We start from the raw sequence: 22,399 nt of genomic DNA on the forward strand, positions 1-22,399 counted from the left end.
TTGCGTGGTAGTGATGAAACACGTGCCCTCGGGCAGCACGTGCGAGTGTGGTGCCAGCACTTAAATGTCAGATATATCAGTCATTGAGATTCAATTAGATTCATGCAGAGGTCCTCGACTTTGGATGTTATGTTTTCACTCAAATCAAGGTCCATCCCGGTCCTCCATGACCGAGGGAATCGAGTTTAAAGACGAGCTCGTGTTACTGGTGCGTAAGACGGTTACAGTGACTGACCGAAAACTGTCCCTCACCATCACTGCACCACTCACAGTTTCATTTGCACTGAAGGCTGGGAAAGGTATCATCTTTCAAATGATAAAGCATGTGTTCATTCAATCAGGATCAAATTGCCCTATCAGTGAGACATGCAGGTCATGTCCAGCACTGCGTCCCAACTTTTCCGCCAGTAGACTAGTCAGGGAGATTATTGTTGTCGTGTACATCCCCATCAATTAACTTCAATTAACACGATCCTACTCCACTGACATGGAACATAATGAGTCAAGATAACACTGGTCGACTCATTAGAAGCATGACACTGGGCAACACATGCGAAAGGTACATCCCTGAAATTGTTTCTATTGTAACTGGTAACCATATCTATAATCATGAATCTTTTCGTATTCATCATAATAATATGAGGTTATTCCTTTGGCAGGTCTGTTTACGTAAAACTAATTTCTATTATTAACTTAAAGCTGCAGATGTATTCTTTAATTTTCTTGTTTCAAAGCATATTTCATTGCTTTCTATACGTTTCATGTCGTTTCTCTATATATTTTTTACTTTTTATCGTGAATGATAAACAGCCACTTGCATGTCCACATGCAATAAAAGTGACCAAATTAGAGTTAAATATATTACTCTTTGCCTTCAGATGGATAATTCTATCAAGAGAGCAAAATATTTCATTTTGATGTAGAGTCAAGCTCACCGTGAAGACAGAACACTTAAATATCCCTCTTAGTTTAGAGCACAAATATCTACCTTATATGTCAAACTATTATCAATATTTCTGATCTCAAGTCGGGAAGTCCCTATTATTTGATGACAATAATTCCACAAATACAATATGAGGAAACAATTTAAGATTACGTATAGGGTTCTAAATTGTTTTGAAAGCATAATTCAGTGCGTGTCTGATGATGGATAGATTTCGCTTAGGTTGTACTTTGGGTCGTTTCTGTTTCGTGATCTAACTGAGCACCCCGCAACCAGCAATCAATACATGACAGATGATCCAATACAGATGGCCTTTCAGCATGTATCCCAAACAAAGGTCTTTGTGTATACATAAATATCGATACAGCACATTGGCCGTTACAACATAGTGACCGTAAGTACTCAGAATGATCATTGTACCCAGTGGAGTGAGTGTGTGAGTGTGGTCTTAAGCAGCTTTAAGCGATATTCCAGCAATATCAAGTAAAGGGACACCAACCAGCAAGGGGATTCAAATATTGTACCCATGTGAGGAACGGAGCCCGGGTCTTCAGCATGGTAAGCAGTCAACGTAAATATTAGGCTATTTTTAGGCTACCCATCCCGTAAACCATTGGAAGCATTTGGTTTTGGATTTGAGTGGATATCGAGGTCACAACTTTACAACTGTTTGAGTACAGGAATTTGTCCCCAAAGGATGTTTTTAATCTATCGAATGTAGGAATTTCTTTTACACCCAAAGGAATGTAGTAATCACAATTACTGATGATTCATACACGTTTGACATTTCTTTCAGAGATCGATCTGTTCTGTCACCCAAACCCAAAATTGCCCAAAAAGTCATTTACCTCGTCAAAACATGAACAGGAACATCCAAGACGCACCGGCACGTGAAACAAACTTAAGATCATTTGACCTTTCATTCCTTCAAGAATAAAATCGATAGTAGAAAACCCCTCCGTGTGTTACAAACTGTGCTTTCGCCACAAATGAAAGGCAGAAGTGATTCGCCATCGGATATACAGTCAGATAAATTTGTCTCATTCGGGACATTTCGGTGACCTGATCTTGTTAACTACAATTGATTGGTATAGGTTTAAAATAGACATTGAAATCTTGCTTTCTTTATCAAGTGGGAGAAACTTGAGACGATTTATGGTTTGAATCAAATACTGTGCGGAAAGAGAGATGCTCCTACAATGGCAACCTTTATGACAGGCCTCGATGCCTCTGTGATATTTGATACAAGCACTCCCTCCAAAAGGCAATGTATGTTAGAGCTGGTATGGTGACTATCCAAGGGTGGCAATGTCTGATCGTGTGTCAGTTTTATATTTTCATTTATCTATAGGAATCCAAGACAGTGGATAATTTACACAAACATACAAACTGGAAAATATCAATTGTCCGGTGGCGATTATTTTTATGTCGAGCAATGTTCTCAATGTCTTTCAGCTCAGTAAGGCATTTTCATAAGTTGGCGGCTCGATTTCATTTACTGAAAATGCCAAGAAAAATCGAAAGCACCTTCCAGTTTGTCGCAACTGTTCTGAAAATCAACGTTTCTTCACATGACAAAATGTATACTTTCAGAAAATACTCGATTGCAAGGTACGAAATTTGAAAATGAACCACGCAGTTATTATTTGGCTTGTGACGAAGAGCACTTGAAGTAAAGTGAAGTAAAGGATCGTCCAAAACAAAGAAAGACAGGAAGTGAAAAGACCATGACCGAATCCTAAATCGACGTTCAACGTGCAGATCCATGACCAACGTGGAAGACATGCGCCTTTAATGGCGAGTATTGTCTGTGCATTCCTGTCATGTTGCAGGTAAATTTTTACCAAATTTATTATTACTTTTAACCAAAAGTAGGTGGTTCTTTAGCAGTGCTCATGTGTATGTTAGCCTGTGCCTGTACCTGCTAGTGTGTATTATGGCAGTAGTATTTGCATTCCACTGTTACATTTCGACAACTTCCTGCCTGGTATTGTCTTGTTTGATGCCACCAGCATCTGCAACTCTGTCATGCTTAGCATGATAAATCACATAGTCTCAAACAAAATGTAGAACTGCTCTTGAAGTCTCCATACCGTCCATGTGTGATGTGAGTAGATTACATTTACCTCCCTTGGTATTTCAGACGAACACCAATTATTTGTGTGTTGCTCACGTCATTGGAAACATTAACACTTAAAACATTTGAAACTTAAGCTGCACATTGGCCCAGCCTGTGTAGCTATTTTTCTGTCTGTCGCTTCAAACCTTCAATCTGTTTTATTTTCGTATCATAAATGTAACTAAAGACGATTTTTAAACTGCCTATGCAATTATAAGTCAAAGATCAGAAAATTCTGGAAGGGTTGTAAAGAGGCGCTATTCATCAAAAGGGTGCTCCGTAGACAGCAACTGTCATGTTGTATACACATGCGTTGAGTTGTGTTAGGAGATGCACGATCTTTGGATCAAACATTCATTCACTTACACGTTTTATCACAAAAACAATGATGAATGGAACACCTTGCAATGCAATTTTGTTGATGGAAACAAACGGACCTTGAATAACGTACATGGTTCATGTGAAATTGCATGTAGTAGAACTAATTGGCAGCTATTTTTTCAAATTGAGTGTTTTCTTATCCCTAATGGCCGAATAGAGGGAGGAAAATATATCATCTACAGCTGAGACATATATTCAAATGACTTTATACAAATTGGGTTTACAGTAAGGACGATGATGTCATACGTTCCTTTTGTAAAAAATAAAAAATGTTTCGGCAAACTTAATTTTTGAAATAATTTAGGTTTCGAAGAAATATGTATACAACAAGAAAGCATTCTAAGAACCAATCGTATGCCTTCACTTTCAGTACTGCCATTTATCAAATGAAAAGAACGTGTTATGGAAATGGGAGTTTGTATTTTTCATCCTTGAAAAGAATTTCGTGAACGCTTAATGTGTCTATTATCACAAACGCTCCATCAACTACAAAACAGTTATCCTGCGCCACTGATATAAAAAAAGACAAGAACACAAAGCATATGGTGTAAGGATGCTTCGTAATTGACATAAATGAATATTGGCTTTGAACAAACGAAACGAAATGTAATTTCCAGTATAATACAAAGTAGCACTGCCAGCCTTTTGAAACTTAACACGTAGTCTATCTCAAGGGAATGTATTCTATGTTCAGAAAATATATGCAAAATCTGAAAGTTAAGTTAGTCTCAAGTGCGAATATTTGCCAGTTCCTAGGAAGGCAGGTTGAACTACTCAAAACACAGATGAGAGTGTATGTGATTGATTCTGGAAGGCATAAATAACAATCTGTTAAAGGGTTTTATCACGTACAGATGGCCAGACATATAGTCTGGTTGTGTTGTTTTCAAACCTTCCAGCTTCTGTTAAAGATCCATATATGTATTGCTCTAAATATCCTGAAGTAAAGATAACGAATACTTTCACACTGCAATAGCCAATAGTACTCAACCGGATAATAAGAGATGCTGACTACACAGGACATCAAAACTGGGAAGACATTTTTTAATAGTGGAGTCAGTATCGTTCCATCACTCTGAAAGTTAATTACTTGGTTCCTTACCAACGTATTCTCTTTTTAACGTTTCATGATACATAATAAAGCGTTCAAAGACACCTGCTTAGTTAAAATAAGAAGATAAACCGTTTACTACAAACACTTGTATTTTTGTTGTTTCATTTATATTCTGTCAATGCTCAGTTATAAATGTTTATGTAATTTCCATGTACATTTCTCCTAACACTGCAAAAGTGCCAGTGTGGCTATGGGTGCTTCAGGTTTTTACCCTTAAACGTTTTATACGTTGCTAAAGCACATTGCAAGGTACAGTGACAGAGTTGCAAGAAACAGATCCCGGGATGGGATCGATCACGTTGTCCAACTATTTTCACAAGTTGTTGATAATTGTCTCCGATGAAACCTTAAGCAATGATCTTCATGTTAACAGTAAGACAGCATACATCTTCGCCTGTGTATGGCCCAAACGAAACATCCATTATTATAAATGGTTATCCAGTTCTGTTGGAAACGTTTCATCTATTTTTTATCATGTTCTCATTCACTGATACATGCCGACAAGCTGATAGTCCTCCAGACTTTCAGAATTCATAAGGTGATATTGAGTATTCGTTCCAAAAAAAACAACATTGCTTAGAGACCCTGGAGCTGCAGAAAGTGACACTACTTATCTCAACTTTGAGGGTTTTGGAAAGTAATACTGGATATATCCACCGTGAGGCTGCAGAAAGGAAATATCTAACATATTCCCTCTGAGTCAGGAAGAAGTGTTTTTCAGATTGTGTATTTGAGATTGGTGGGGCAGCATTGACCCACCTTTTCCTCAACACTCGACGTCATTCACTGTCTGGTACCGATTCACAAACACTTCCTTCAGTTGTGGTTTAGAAGAAATCAGTACTAGAAACACTAGAATCAAAATTGCAAATTGTTACATAGTAGTAATAGGTCGTATTTTACCAACAGCCCTTTAGTAGTGAAAACCTAACTAGTCCAAGCCTCGTTTATCTCGAGAGCCCAGAACAATACCTCGTCGAAGTACCTTCATGCAGGTAAAAGGCACAAGACTCGTTCACAAGGATGTTTGGGAATCCGTGTGACTCCTTTGAAAAAATATACTAACCGGATCATGCACTGTGCTACATACCCATGTAGCTCTGGTTTAGAACTGGTCTGGAGAATTTCCAAATCAATGCATTTCGGAAAAGGTTGGTCGTGCTCACTGAATGAGTTGATGCGTGTCATCGTATTTGAAGTGGGTGGATCGATACTCCCGCGGTTGATTCAGATACCATTTATGGACAAGAGTCATAAATGAATATCTGTATGGATATTTCATGAAACAGAGTGTCTGATCCTCAAATATAGTTCAGATCACTAATGTTTTCGTTCAGTACATATTTTACTGGGTTGCACATTGTTAAAAAGTAGCAACAGATCGTATTTTACCAATAGCCCTTTAGTAGTGAAAACCGTTCTACCTTACTAGTCCAAGCCTCATTTATTTCGAGAGCCAAGACCAATACCTTCTCGACACACCTTCATGTAGGTAAAAGGCACAGGACTCATTCACAAAGATATTCGGGAATCCGTGTGACTCCAGTGAAAACAAATGACTAACCAGAGTGTGTACTGTGCTGCATACCCATGAAGCTCTGGTTTAGAACTGGTCTGAAGACTTTCCACTGCAATGCATTTCGAAAAAAAGGTTCTTCCTGCTCACTGAATAAGTTGATGTATGTCATCAGATTTGAATTGGGTGGGTCGATACTCATGTTGTTGATTGAGAGCGACCATTTATGGCCATCTATCATATGAATATCTTTATGGCTATTTTATGAAACAGAGTGCTCTGTCTTCACTACAACAGATCCTAAAATGTAGTCCTGATAACTAATGTTTTCGTTTAGTACAAAAAAAAGAAAGTCATACTTTACTGGGTTAATATTTTATCCGCATTTCGTTATGGGTGATTAGAGAAGTTAAACTTCCTTTGTGGTGTGCAATAAACATGTAATGGGATCATAAGACACACTTCTCTCCTGCATAAACGCCAAAAGCTCTGAGTTTCCCGGGAGCAATACTCAAAGCATGACAGACGTGTCTTAGCAACCCTTATAATCCAGGAAGTCCACGCAAGAGGTTTTCCCTTAGAAAATTAGTTGCTTTAATATGTGAGTATTAGTGCACCAAATGTCAATTCTAAAACATATTGATCGACAAATAACATTATAATTCGACTGATCAGTGCAGTATTTAAGTGCGAATTTCCTCCAGCGATATGTGTAAGAAAACACATGAAGGACTAAATTACTTTTGATGGACCACACAGTCGAGATCACGAAAATGATGTCAGTATGAAAGCTTACATAGAGAATAATTCATTTATATATGTATTTTTTTCTGTAAAATCCTAGACATTCTGCAATACTTTGACCACGTGTGCACCTGACACGCAATTAGCAGTTTATCCCCAAGTTAATGGACGATAACCATAATGTTTTACGACCATGGGTGGTACCCTAGAGAGAACGCGTTTCTTTAATGTATTATTTTATTATTTTATTAAGTTTGTGGTCGGAATTTGATAAAACTCTCCAAATGGGTCAATAGGAAATCACATTCTTGTAATATAATTAAACGCTTTGTAACCTACGGGCAAATGTTATATCTAAATGGTAAACAGCCCCTTACATTACGTATCCCTGTGAGTTAATATCAATCCCAGATGTAATAGAATGTCTAAAAATAAGCAAAAAGTACATGCATTTGGGACCAGATAGCGATGGACTCTCTCTACTGTTGGTAGCTAAAGTGCCAACAGTTAGATGGGTAGAATTGGTTTTCACTTACATTTTGTAATGAACTTGATTGGTCAGGCACACAGGGAAGGGTTGTGATAGGTCCGTAATCTGATGTGCCTGCTATACATGCATTTTAATTCTATGACAAATCCTAGCGGTACATCTTCGTTATCGTACAGATGCACTTCTGGTGCCTTGTCGTGCATCTGAGTGTCAAACCAATTTCGTGGAATATAGATGGTAACACTTTGCGCTCTTTCACGCAACGGTAATGCATCAGAAGAGATATACGGATCACATCGGAACGATAATGCAATATGATGTTTGTTTAGTAATCAATCCATATCGTATTCAAAATGTAGCATTGTCTCCCCAACAGCTTAGTGCGTAAAAATGCTAGAAGTTTAAATCCGCGTCTAATGCGTACATGTACTTTAGTGATGTCTGGTTTATGTGTGTTACCTTTCATCCCGACCAAAATTAAATCGGAATCTCTCTGATAACTGGGGATTTCGTGACTTCCAATATTTTTGCCAGAAATGGTACGTTTGTTTATTCATGACTGTATATCTTTAAACAATGAAGTGGTCACTGTGTACAAATTAAGCAAATTTGACCATTTGATTGTTGCGAGTTAGAGAACAGCCGAAGGTGGGAAAGGCGTGTTTATCGTAATGTATCTTATGTATGACGTAGAATGCAATATCCAAGAATCTGAAGGAACAGTGTGTCCAGCCATGTTTACCATTCTTAGGATAAAAAAAAGATACATCAAACAAGGAGGCACTATGTCACATGACGAAAAGAAACGTTACACATGACAATAGGGTGAAAACGACTTCATCTTGCATAAGCTGATGGTTGTTTGTAAGAAGAACATGGTAGGAGACGGTGTGAATCCATATAATTGAATAATTGAATTCAATAACAAAACTAATTACAGCTGGCATCACAGATTGGTTTTTCCCCAGTTTCTGTGTCCTTTTTGGAAGCCACTTCAGTAGTAATTTGCATCATGGCGCGGTTTTGTCTCCTTATGAAATCTAGTTGTCAACATCGTGGCAGTTGTGATTTTTAAAAAAAAATCCACGAGAATTGTCAATAAAAGCCATTCAAAGTTAACATGTATGAACATAATATATTGCATTGTTAGACAGAGCGTGATTCGATCATATTTGCTTTTCATGATCGAGACTGATTATGTTTACGCGATTTAACAATTTCCTTTCTGTTTTATGGCCATGATTTTGTTCATATGCCTATTACAGATTTAAACTGCTTTAAGCGTAAATGACACTTCCCCGAATTAAGTTGTGACAAATTTTCAAATCTACTTTAATAATTGACTCTGACGCATGAGCAACACCTTTCTTTCTTAACTGAGGATGGCAGAATGCATTCCTCAGAAATTTGAGCAAACGATAAGGTTACAATTGGTTCTTGGCAATATATGTCTGTCGCAAGAGGCGACTAACGGGATTATGGTGAGTCTTGCTGTCTTAACTCATGCATGTCATCGTATGATGACAATGATGTTACTTATGGTCACTGACGTCTTTGGTATGGCCTCGATTATTTACATATTACCAAGGTATAACTGGGCATATTGCTCTTTCGCGCATATATCAGTTTTACATGAGCCAACCAAGAGTGTTAAACTTTTAGCAGTTTCCATGTGGATATGAAAATGGGAGCTTTTATTGCTTTAATTAAAAGAACGGAGTCACGTGTCTCCACCACGGCAAAGGTGGCATATTCAAAATGTCACAAAACATCAACTCTAGCTTAAGATACAGATCTCACCTTACTTTAGGTAGTTTGTGTTATTTGTTTGTGAATTCAGCAACAAACCATCTATATAGTGTTGGATTGTTAATGATCTAGTTTCGACCAGGCGATCCAGGGATCAACACCAGCATCGATCTACGCAATTGGAATGCAATGATATATGTCAACCACGTTACCAAGCCTAACCACCTGATCCTATTAGGATTCGCATCCTTGCCTTTGAATGTCGATGTACTTACTTTAAAAGACAAGCTCTAAATATCTACTGTCCCCTTGGAATTAAGCTTTCATGAAAATATGAATAGGATGTTATCATGGAACGAGTCTTTATCACATACATGCTCAGATCAGATGTATACATTGTGTTCATCAATACTGGTCTTGCAATTATAAGGTTTTAATAGAATTGTCTCAAGTAGGATGCTAATACTTCGGAGTCAAATCTTATGCTATGCACGAATGGGTTCTACTTGAAGTATTGGTCTGAACGAAGTTATGAAAGGGAAAGATTGAGAATGAAGTGCACTGTTTGGTGAAGCCGATTGTTATGCCAGGACTGTCGGGTTGAGAAGGCTCCAACTGTCCCTATGCTGACAGTTGCCAAGAGTCTCTAATGATTTGGTTATTACTAATTTTCCGTCTGAGCGCCACTCCCAGTTTTTGCACTGAGCACACGTAAAGGGGACGTGACAACGTTTTGCTCTACAGATAAAAGAAGCATTAATTGTCCGTTGTACGATTCAAACTGCTATAGTTATTATGTGTTTATGAGTCACCAATTGTGATAATACCAGATAATCGAAAAAGGCGAGTATACCATATGAACGACGAAGGACGAAATAATCATTCATAAACAATCCAAAAGATTATAAGCTGCAACTAAAAGCGACAAAATCAGCTACATTTAGCATCTCCAATGTCAGTTGATCACTTCCAATGCCTCCTGAGGTACACATAAAAAATTGTAGCAATTGCTTCACGGTAACATGACCAACACCGTTTAATAGTGGCTCGGCAAAATTATGTAGCGAACATAGGAGCTCTACAGAACTGAGACCAAAAGTGTTCAGTTGGAACAAAAATTATGTGCAGAACCTACGCCTCGACATAACTTGGCACCAAGTCGAACAATTAATAAATACAAAGCTTAGAGCAAAGAACGACAAAAGTCACGAATGGTAGCAGGTTGACTCATAGAAGATGAATGCGCCTCGCACCACAATGGAGCCTGATATATATAATGTACATGTATGTAAAGGCAAGGGAGTATCAGTGTTAATTTGCAATGATGCACGTTACTTCATTGTAAATACGTAACGCCAATAGATGATAGATATTGATGTTGTTTTGCAAAGCCTGAGTCAAAATGCCTGACGATATCTATGTGTGTAATAGACATGAACCGAAGCCAGAAACTGTACTCATGTTCCTCAAATGATTTAGTTTCAAAACGTGAAATCGATGGTAGGTCACACGCACACCTATAGGATTTAAGTGTAAACCTTCAGTAGAACTGGTCCAGTACATCATGAGTTATAACTCATGAAGAGTTTGAGCATCATGAGTTATAACTCATGAAGAGTTTGAGCATCATGAGTTATAACTCATGAAGAGTTTGAGCATCATGAGTTATAAATCAGCCAACAAGCTGTCCCTTCTGTCTCTACGTTCGAAATATGTTCGGAGACAAAATACAAGATAGCTATCTGTAAGAAAAATAAAGTAGGTAGTAGGTAAAAGTTCTAACATGTATTTTATATTTTGGACAAAGGACTTACTTTCAGAAGAGACGTTTCAGCGTCCTCGGTATCTTTATATAAGCGTTATATCAAGTATATAGGAAGCTACCTCAGAAACGCACGCAAAGGTGAGTCAAGTGCTCAACGCATAAGGCATGGAAAAGAGGGCAGGTCGGTTACTTGCTTAATGTTGCTCTCAGCAGTATTCCAACTTTATGGCGCCGATCTATAAGTAATCAAATCTGGACCAAGCGATCCAGTGATCAAACACATGAGCCTCGATATGCACAATAATGTACGATAACATATGTGAAGCAAGTCAGAATGCTTGACCACCTGATCCTGTTTGTCATCTCTTAAGATAAGCATTAGTTACTGTAGATCTATTCTAACCGTCTAGAAAGGGAACTGGGTATCGAGCATTACACTTGTCATGACGCGTCCCATTTGAAATTTTCAAGAAAGACCATTGTGTCTCACTTCTACAAAGTCGTTCAGCACTTTGGGATGCTACACAGATACACTTCTGCGTTCTGATAGTATTCTAATCAATGGACAAAACACTGAACTAAACCATTTACATACCACTGCACACGCTGTCGACAATGCTCGTTCGGCACAAATCTCGGAGTAGCATTACAACACACTCTCCACACAAATGAATACTCTGTGCCGTAAAATGTACACAAAAGGTCGGTTCAAAGAATGAACCTGGGCGAAGGAACAAAATGGGGCTCTATTATTCCATTCGATTTCTGCCATGAAAAATCGGAGGAACATTAGCCACGGAAGAAGGGGCAGAGGATTTCCAGTATCCTGCTGCAACAAAGAGGTGTACGTCGTTTTCGGAATCCTAAGCACTTTGGGAGAGTAGTGTTACACACTTCTTCCTTGCATCATCATATTATCTCGCATGCTTGATACACTTTACTCATGCCTCATTGGAGTAACATGCACGATTTCCACATCTACGGGTTCAATTACTACTGCAGCAATGTATTAGGTGCCACGGTAATGATTTGATCAATATGTTCCCCATTGGTAAACTGGCATCATTCTAGTGATATACGCGTCTACATTGGACACGATCGTCTCTAGAACATCTCACGCCTTGGCGCCTTCTCATCATGGAAACTGGCCATTGCTTGGACGAGAAAGAGTAGCGGTTTTGTCCTTCTTGATACACAAGTACTGCTCAACAGCAGAGTGGACAAAAGCTCAATTAAGTTAGACCATTCATCTTACTTTTCTTAAACATGCAGTTTCATCATCGAAACAAGTCATTGCTTGGACAGTTGTGTACCTCCTGTTTGGATATAGCGGGCGAAGTACTGCTCAACATAGAACATTAGACGAAAGGTATTCGCTAAAATTGTTTCTATCATCTTCTACTTATACGTGTAATCATGAAATCCATCGTTTCCATTATTGTGATACTCGATCATTCATTCAACAGATTTGTTTACGTAAAACTACTTTTGCATCATTAACTTAAAATTGCACAGGTGTATTCTTTAATTTGAAAACATATTTCATTGCTTTGTGTAGGTTTTACACTTCTGTTTTAGGTATTATAGTGACTGATAAACTACCACCTGCGAGTCAGCATGTAATACAGCTGACCTAATTAGAGTTAAAATATTATTATATCCATGGATAGATCTAACGAGAAAGCAAAATGTTTCATTTCCATGTTGAATTAAGCCCGCCGTGAAAGGAACTGGGAATGTGCCCCTTAGTTCTGAGTGCAAAAATAACCACCTTAAGAGCTTATGTATCCTGAATATTTTTTATCTTCAATGATTATTGATATTAAAATAAAATAATTTAAGACTATTTACAGGGTTCTAAAAGGATTTCAAAACATAACATATTGCGTGTCTGATGATGACCAGATTTCGAATAGGTTGTACTTGGACCATTTTTATTTCATGATCTAAATGAGCACTTTGTGCCTCAACCAGCAATCAATACCTGACAATTGATCCAACGTAGATAGCTTTTCAGCCGGTATCCCAAACAGCGGTCTTTGGGTATCCATAAATATTACATTAATATAAATATCAAATGTTACAGCACATTTGCCGTTACAACATAGTGACCGTAAGCACTCAGAATGATCGTTGTACCCAGTGAGTGTGAGGAGTGTGAGGAGTGAGTGTGAGAGTTTTATGCTGCTTTAATCGATATTCCAGCAATATCAAGTAAAGGGACACCCGCCAGCAATGGGATTCAAATATTGTACCAATGTAAGGAATGAAGCCCGGGTCTTCAGCATGGTAAGCAGTCAACGTAAATATTAGGCTATTTTTAGGCTACCCCATCCCGTGAACTACTGGAAGCACTTGTCGTGAGTGGATATCGAGGTCACAAATTTACAACTGTGTGAGTACAGGAATTTGTCCCAAAGGAATGTTTTTAATCTCTCGAATGTAGTAAGTGCTAAACTGTTGATTTAGCCTACCCGATATACGTCTGAAACGATCTATTTTTCAGTCTTCCAAACACCAACTTACCCAAAAAGTCATTTACCTCGTCAAAACATGAACAGAAACATCCAGTACGCACCTGCACGCGCGTGAAACAAACTTAAGATCATTTGATCATTCCTTCAAGAATAAAATCAATAGTGGAAACACTGTGCTTTCACCACAAACGAGAGGCAGAAGTGATTCACCAATGGATATACCGTCAGATAAATTTGTCTCATTTTGCTGACCTGATCTTGTTAACTACAATTGATTGGTATAGGTTTAAAATAGACATGGAAATCTTGCTTTCTTTGTCAGTTGGGAGAAACTTGAGACGGTTTATGTTTTCAATTAAATACTGTGCCGAAGTGATGATAGGAAAGAGAGATGTTCCTACAATGCCAATCTTTATGACACGCCTCAATGCCTCTGGGATATTTAATACAATCACTCCCTCCAAAATGCAATGTATGTTAGAGCTGGCATGATGACTATCCAAGGGTGGCAATGTCTGATCGTGCATCATTTTTATATATTCATTTATGCATAGGAGTCCAAGACAGTGGATCAGTTGTCCAGTGGCGACAATTATTATCATTATTTTTTTATTATTTCGAGCAATGTACTCAAGCGCTCAGTAAGGCATTGTAAACGTTGGTGGCTTGATTTCTTTTCGGAAAATACCAAGAGAAAACGAAACCAGTTTTAGTCTCAAACAGTTGTTTGTGAATTAATTGTATTACATTAAACCCCCTGGGTGTTTCAGGCGAGCATACATTATTTCTGTTTTGTCACTGGAAACATTAACACTGACATATTTCAAATTTTCACCGCACAAGTTTCATATGAAATGTATTGTGAACATTAGTGTGTATTTTGTCTGAACAAATTTTGTAAAATTTCATCTTGGCCGATCAGATGGAAAATTGCCTTTTCCCCTTGTGAACGTATGCTAAATATTCCAATGACTTTCAGAAACCTTAGCTTATAGGCCAGGAGTATTAGACATGACAATCTACGATGACTGGAAAATTTTAAATCAGATTTGCTATTTCCTCAGTACAGTTGAGACAACGTATTTTGACGTTCGCAAAAGTAGCATTTGAGCGCAATTTAGAAGCTGGGCTTTCAACGTTGAGAGATTGTTTTTCATGTTTTCTTTTGAAAGAATTGATGCTCCTCGTTCTGATGTAGTGTCTTCTGCATTCCCCATGGGAAACAAATGATAACTTTGCCTTGCTTTCTTCAAACTATGACTGGTAACCATCTCCTCTCTATATACTTCCGCGGACATACTTTTCTATATACTTTTCACCAACTTCACCATGATCAGTTGCAATGTCTTTTCCACAGATTGGCATTCCACATCTTTCCATCATTATGTTGTGTCTGAAGTTGTTCTGTCAACTGTAAAAACTTACTTCAATAATGTTCACCCAAATATCAAATCTTATCTATTTTATTTGTTGCATAAAGTCATTGAATTGTTTCAAAATCAAAATTTACTTAAATATTTTTGGAAAAGCATGATGAAATCCATAATATCACGTCCCACTGGAGACCATGTTTTTCTCAGAGAAATGCACTTCGTGTACTGCTTACCAGACAGCATATCACATATGCTTATCACCTTCATATAGATTCAATGGTAATTTTTTCATGAAAATGATACAATCATCTATCTTGAGAGGATAGTAATTCTGTTCATCAATAACAGCTGAAAATGTATTAAGTCAAGCATACTGGACATTTTGATAAATTTGACCAAACGCACAAGCATCAAATGTGTTGTTATCATGCCATTTGATATGTCACATGGCATATTTATCGACAAAATATACGTGTGTATAATCATTTTAATGGTTTTGGCGGCCATCTTGAAATTGGCGGCCATTTTGAAAATGCCCAAATGCATGATATCAATATACTTAGATACCCTGTGAGATGCGCTTTCATTTGATATATCACATGGCATAATTATTGACAAAATGTCTGTGTGTATAATCATTTTAATGGTTTTGGCAGCCATCTTTAAATTGGCGGCCATTTTGAAAATGCCACAAGGTAGAATTTGCAGAACTTTGTACTTTGCACATGGTACTGATGTTCTGAAGCTTTCCTGAAACATTCAGCTTTCTACTATTTTTTTCCAATTTTACCTAATGTTTGTGTCTAATGCTCCTGGCCTATTATATATAGTAAAGGAGATGATGTCTTAAGTTCCTTGTGTAAACAAATGTTTCATAAATCTTAACTTTTACAATACTTTAGTTTCCAGTGAAATAGATAAACAACAGAAAAAACTCTAAACCCAACAACATCACCTTCACTGCTGCTATTTATCAAAAGTAAAGAACGTGTTATGAGTTAGACGTGCATTAGACTGTGTCATTTTCACCCTACAGCAGCATTTTGTGAACGCTTAATGTGTCTATTAACAGGTACTTTGTATAAACTGCATAAGAGTTTATCCTGCCATCGATATAAATGAAAATAAGAACACAAACCACGTGGTGTATGTCTGCTTCGAACTTGATAAATAAATTATGAATGTTGGTGTTTGAGATGAAACAACACAAAATGTGATTCCAGTGTAATACAAAGGAACATTGCCAGCATACTGAAACTCAACACATAACTTATCTCACTGCCAACCTTTGCTTGAACTACGCCACACACAGATGACAGTCACTGTGCAAGGTGTATATACCATTTTGTTAAAGCGTCATATCACGTACAGATGACGAGACATGTAATCTGATTGTATCGTTTCCAAACCAGCTAGCTACTGATAAAAATGATTTGAATGTACTGCAAATTTACTATTCACAAAATCCCGAAATAAAAGAACATCAATTCTTTCACCCTGCCATAGCTACAAGACATCAATCTTGTAATAAAAGATGCTGCCTACGAAGGAAATCAAAGATGTAAAGACATTTTTCTATTTAACACAAGATTGCATTGTTCAAGTGGAGTCATTATCGTTCCATCACGCTGAAAGTCAATTATTTAATTCGATCTTGGTTCTGTACAAACGAACGGCCCATTTTACCGCTTCATGATACATAATAAAGCAATCAAAGACGCCCACATACTAAAGATTAAAACAGATAAAGTTTTTACTTCAAACACTTGTATTTTAGCCGAGAGATGTTGGTGTTTTTACGTCCTGCCAATCCTCAGTTATAAATGTTTATGTAATTTCCATTTATATTTTTCCCAGCACTGCAAAAATACCAACGTTTTGCTATGAACTTCTTTATATGCCGCAGAAGCAAATTGCACGTTATAGTGACAGACTTGCAAGAAACATTGAGGATTCATTCCGGTATGCTATCGATCACGTTGTTCACTAACTGATGATAGTTGTCATCCATAAAACACTAACGGAACTGCAATCGTGTTCATGTTAACAGTAAGACACCATATAATTCCAGCCATCTTCGACTGTGTATTGCCCAAAGGAATCACCCCATATAATAAATGGTTGTGCAGTTCTTTTGGAATAGTTTAATCAATAGTTTATGATGTTCTGTCATTAATGACAAATTAATCTTGCCATCCAACAGAAGCTTCATGGCCAGTCTGCAGAAGATGACGTTAAGTAATTGTCCACAGATATCGAAAGAGATAACAGTGTGGTATTTTCAATCTAGAGCTGCAGAAAGTGATACTAGATATCGTTACGTCTTCACACTGAAGAGAAACGTGGAATCAGATAAATATCTGATTCTAAATCTGCTAAAGATCTCTCCACTTAGTCTGCAGAAGGATATACTAGGTATCTTCAGTCTGATGTTATGTAAGGTAACACTGTAAACCTCCAATCTAGGGCTCACATCCTCACTCTGAAGCGGAAGGTGGATATAAATATCTGATTCTAAGTCTGCTCAAGATGATTCAAAGTAACTTTCCGCTAAGTCTGTAGAATGTGTTACAACAGGCAGATATCTTCAATCTAAAGTTGTCTCAAGTAACACTAGATATCATCAAATTGTAGTTGTCTAAGGTAGTGTTAGATGCATCAAATCTTAGGCTACAGGGGGTGGGTATTTAGCATCTTTAGTACCTTAATAATGCCCCTGTGATCATGACATTATCCTAATAATATCCCTCTGCTCCTGGTCTTTCAATTAATACCTGTTTTGACGATTGATACGACTGCGTCTTGCCATCACTGAATATGATCGTTAAAGATGAAACTATTGACAGATTCCAGCATGTAGTGCCAACAACCCGAAACCCCTCGCTTACTGGTCTGATGGTACTATCCACTAGGCTACGAAGGATCGCTGTGAAGAATGAGATTGTTTCTCAGTACAAACTTTCTCCCAAGACAGGTTGTGCGGGAGGGGCAAGTGCAGGGCACGTTTAGAGTGTGCAAGGCGAGGCGTCTGCTTCCAGTCTCATCATCAATGAATACCAAACATTGAAATTATATCCAAAGTATATATCTTCAGTTGGTTTATAGGATGGATAAAGCAAAGCTCATGGGCATTACGAAGAAGTAAGGCTGTATTCCCTCAGGAAGACCCTCGGTGATTTCCGTCGGGAAAACAGTCTTAGTTCTTCTTAATGTCCGCGTGTCATGCTTTATCCTATACGTAAACACTTCCTTTAAATATTTTGGACTCTCAAGCTACAATATTCGTTCAAAGTAATAGTTTTGGCTGGGAGCACATCGATGCTGAGCACTAATAGAAATCAAAATTGCACATAGTAATAATAACAGTTCTCATATTACCAACAGTTCTATGGTTGTAACAAACCGCTCAGCCTTAATAATCCAATTCCTGCTTATATCGAAAGCCCAGGACAATACCTGCTTGAAGCATCTTTTTCTAGCTAAAGGCACGCGACCCGGTAACACCCGGTAGTCCAATGCAAATTCCGGTGCTGACAGGCTTGATGTATTTCCCTGCGCTACATAACCGTCAGAAAAAAAGAACATTTGCAATATCCGTTAATTATGCTCACTAAATCCGCTGATCCATATGTTATCGCATCTGTACTGGGTGGATCGATACTGGGTGGATCGATACTGTTTAATTGTGATCGATCATTTATGGACCATATAGTTGGAATATTATTGCGTTGGGCAAAAAACAATAAACAAGCATTCTGACTTGTGAAGTTAATTTGGAGCATATCAATTCATTAAATAAAACAACTTCTTTGGACGATTCTCTGGTGGAACAAGTTTGATACAGTCGAAATTGTGCAATGGATTCGCCTTCAGCAGATATATCTCATGGTTATAGAAATGGTATTGCGTCTTTCATTTGTATTTTACAGATTTCTCGCGTTAAAAGCTTTTGAGACTTTCTGATTATTACGCATGTAGCCAAGTGTCGCGTTATCACCACAGAGCTTTATAGCATATCTCTGGCGGTCTTTGGAGAAAGAATATTGGCACCGTAGTTCTGTAACTGATGGTAATTGATACATAAAAGGGCATATGTCTAAATGTGTCTTGTGGAAGTCGCGGTGGCTGAGCAGGCTAGGCAGCTGACTTTGTGTGCTGGCGATTAGGTGCCTGACTCTGAGGGTGCGGGTTCGAATCCCGGATGGGACTCAACCGAAACAGTACTAGAATTTGTACTTTACTAAGAAAGTGAAATCCCAAATATGACATATGTTGTATTGAAGTATAAACGTAAACACGGGTATGCAATATGTACAGACCAACCATCGGACTTCATTACGCTCTCTCACCATACTGGAAGTGATAAACGAGTATAGATATGGTACTTTCAAAATTATTAGTATATATCTGGAATCTTTCGAAGACACAGCCATAGGTTTCTACCATGCCTAAAGAATGCATCTTTGCACAGCAAGTTACTGTTACTTAGGCAAATCATTATCAATAGTGTGGAATCTGGACTTATCCCTGTAAGATCCTGGCATACTAAGATTCCTAGCTGGAATTAGTGAACCTCATCTGTGCTGATGATAATGACTGACGTGCACATGATGGGTCTGTTATATGTAATGTAAATGTAAAGACACGGCCAAACGTTTGGCAGCAGTTTATTTACTGAACGCACAGACATCATGTGAAATAGTCGAGATTACCTTAAACAAATGTAGCTCAACATACAGAAGCGAAGAAGTCTAAAGGCTCTAATCTAAGTAATGCCACATTGACACAAAATTCTAATATATACTTTGTAAATAATCAGTTCTGGAACAGAAAACCCAATGATCAACAGCCTTAACATCGATCTACACAATTAGGATACAATGACATGTGTCAACCAGTTCCATTAGCCTGACAACGTTTATCGACCCTCTTAGATGCCTTTTACGACAAGCACGAGCTGCATTTTACGTGTCCAGATTTGTTTTGGAATATGTTTGCTACTGATCGACGCTTTCAGCATTATTCCAACTGTCCTTTAAAGTATCTGGTCTGGTCCAGATAATCCAATGATCGACATAGCTATGCCAGTGCATACCTTAAGTCTTACATAGGTTCATGACATTGTGTTCATTTGAACAATTACTTGATGGTGACTGGCATGTCAAAAAAGGAAACCACCACATTGAACTACGCCCTTTCATCTCTTTCAGCAATAGTGCTTCAATGACTGCAAATGAAACTGTTTAATTATTAGACTAAATTTGTTCTTGATGCCAGTTCCAAAAGACCATTTGAAAGAATGACACGTCAGAAGAAGATTGTACTTTTGATACAGTCTGACAGAGGTTAAAGTTGTTTTGCTGAGTTCAAATAAACATGTGATAGAACTATAAAATAAATTTCTCGCCTGCACAAACGCCAAGAGATGTGGGTTTCCCAGGGGCAATACTCAAAGCATCACAAACGTGTCTTAGCAAAACTTCAAACACATAATGTTGCAACTCTACCCCAGGGTTTTCTATTAGACAATTAGGTGCTTCAATATGCCATTATCAGTGTACAAAATGTCAATTCCAAAACATATTGATCGGCCTATGCCATTATAAGTCGCCTGATCACTGCGGTGCAAATTCCCTCCAGCGGTATGTGTAAAGAGAAAGCAAGAAGGCCAAGATTATTTTTGACGTGAAACTCAATCGAGATCAAGAAACTGCAGTCAGTATGAATGCTTACACAGAGAATACTTCATTTATATATTTTTGTTTGTTTTGTTAACGTTTCCCCAAGTTAATGGACAGTAACCATGACTGTTTACGTACTTGCATTGTACTCCACAGGGTATCTGTTTCTTAATATTCCATTAAGTTTGTGTTCTCAATTTGACCAAAATATCTTGTTAGGTCCATATGAAATAGAATGCTTGTAATATAAGAGAACGCTAACTACAGACCAATGCTGTATCTGAAGGGACGTGACTCCAAGGGCAATGTGGTCATTTTTATCCACTTTCGTTTAACATCAGATTTCATTTTTTGACAACATTCAGTGTTTTTGTCCATTTCGTTAAACCGACACCTGTGAAACAGACCCGCGCATTACCTATTCCAGTGACTTGATACAAATCCCATATGTAATAGAATATCCTTCACAATTTACTACTCCAAGTTGGAAGCAAAATTATATGCGCCTGGGACCAGTTAACGACACACTATTGCAGTTGTCAGTTCCCAAATGACAACCGTTAGATACGTAGAATTGGTTTTCTCTTATATTTGATAATTCAATTTCACTGAATAAAATAGCAAACTGGGATTATGCCAGCAAGTAAATGCTAAGTGATGAACTTGATTGGTCAGGCACACGGGGGAGGGTTGTGATAGGTCTAGTTAGAGACGTAATCTGATGTGCTTGCTGTGAAAGCTTTTTAATTCTATGACAAATCCTAGCGGTACATCTTCGTTATCGAACAGATGCACTTCTGGTGCCCTGTCGTGACCCTGAGTGTCAAACCAATTTAGTGGAATATAGATGGTAATGCTTTGTACACTTTAATGCGATGGTAATGCATCAGAAGAGATTTGTGGATCAGACTGAAACGTTAGTGCAATATGATGTTTGTTTTATATTCAATCAATAATGTATTCCAAATGCAGTAGCCTCAACTGATTTCTCCATGGAAATTCTACGAGTTTGAATCCACATCTAATACGTACATTATTGCTGTCTCTTTCATGTATGCTTTACTTTTCCTTCTGAAGGAAATAATTTGTAATCTCTCTGAAAAATGGTCATTTCATAAATTCCAACATTCTTTCCAGAAATGGTAAGTTGTTTATTCATGACTGTATATCTGTAAACAATAAAATGGTCACTATGTACTAATTGTCACTATGTGCAAATTCAACAACGATTACCCATTAAAGTACGGTGACAGCCAAGCCTATCATCGTGTGATAAATGCGGTTGTGAAAGGAATATTGAGTCAGGTTCTGTTCACTATTCTTCTATTATATCAAGCAACCAAACAATGTCATACGTGTTAAATGGCGAAAGCGAGAGCTACACATAACCATAGGTGTAAAAGCAACATAACCTTACATAAGTGTTAAGGTTATTGCTGCTGACGGTTGCAGAGTCGAGCGTTGTAAGAAGCCCGAGCCAGACAGTTTGGATAAGGGTGTGTAATTATTTCAGGCAGAATAATTGAATTCAATAACAAAACTAATTACAGCTGTCATTACAAATGGCATTTTCACAGTTCCTGTGTTCTTTTTGGAAGCCACTTCAGTAGTAATTTGCATCATGGCGCGGTTTTGTCTCATTAGGAAATCTGGTTGTCAACATCATGGTAGTTGTGATTTTAAAAACATCGGAATCGTCAATAAAAGTCGTTCAAATGTAACACGTTTAAGCTGAAGACATTGTATTATGAGACAGAGCGTGATTTGATCAAATTCACTTTTTGTAATTGGGACTGAATATCTTAACACACTTTAACAATCCTGTTTTATGGCCTTGGTTTTGTTCATATGCTCATTACACGGTGAATGTAAATGACATTTCCCCCAAGAAGATACGCGTTTTTTATATAATATGAATTCATTTCATATGACGAATTTTCAAATTTATTTTAATAATTGACTCTGACGTATGAGCAATGCCGTACCTTGTCAATTCCCCATCTTAATTAAGGATAATGTAATGCATTATTCAGAAATTTGAACATAA

Source organism: Haliotis asinina, chromosome 2, assembly GCF_037392515.1.
Source record: "Haliotis asinina isolate JCU_RB_2024 chromosome 2, JCU_Hal_asi_v2, whole genome shotgun sequence".
In the NCBI taxonomy this organism is placed as follows: Eukaryota; Metazoa; Mollusca; class Gastropoda; order Lepetellida; family Haliotidae; genus Haliotis; species Haliotis asinina.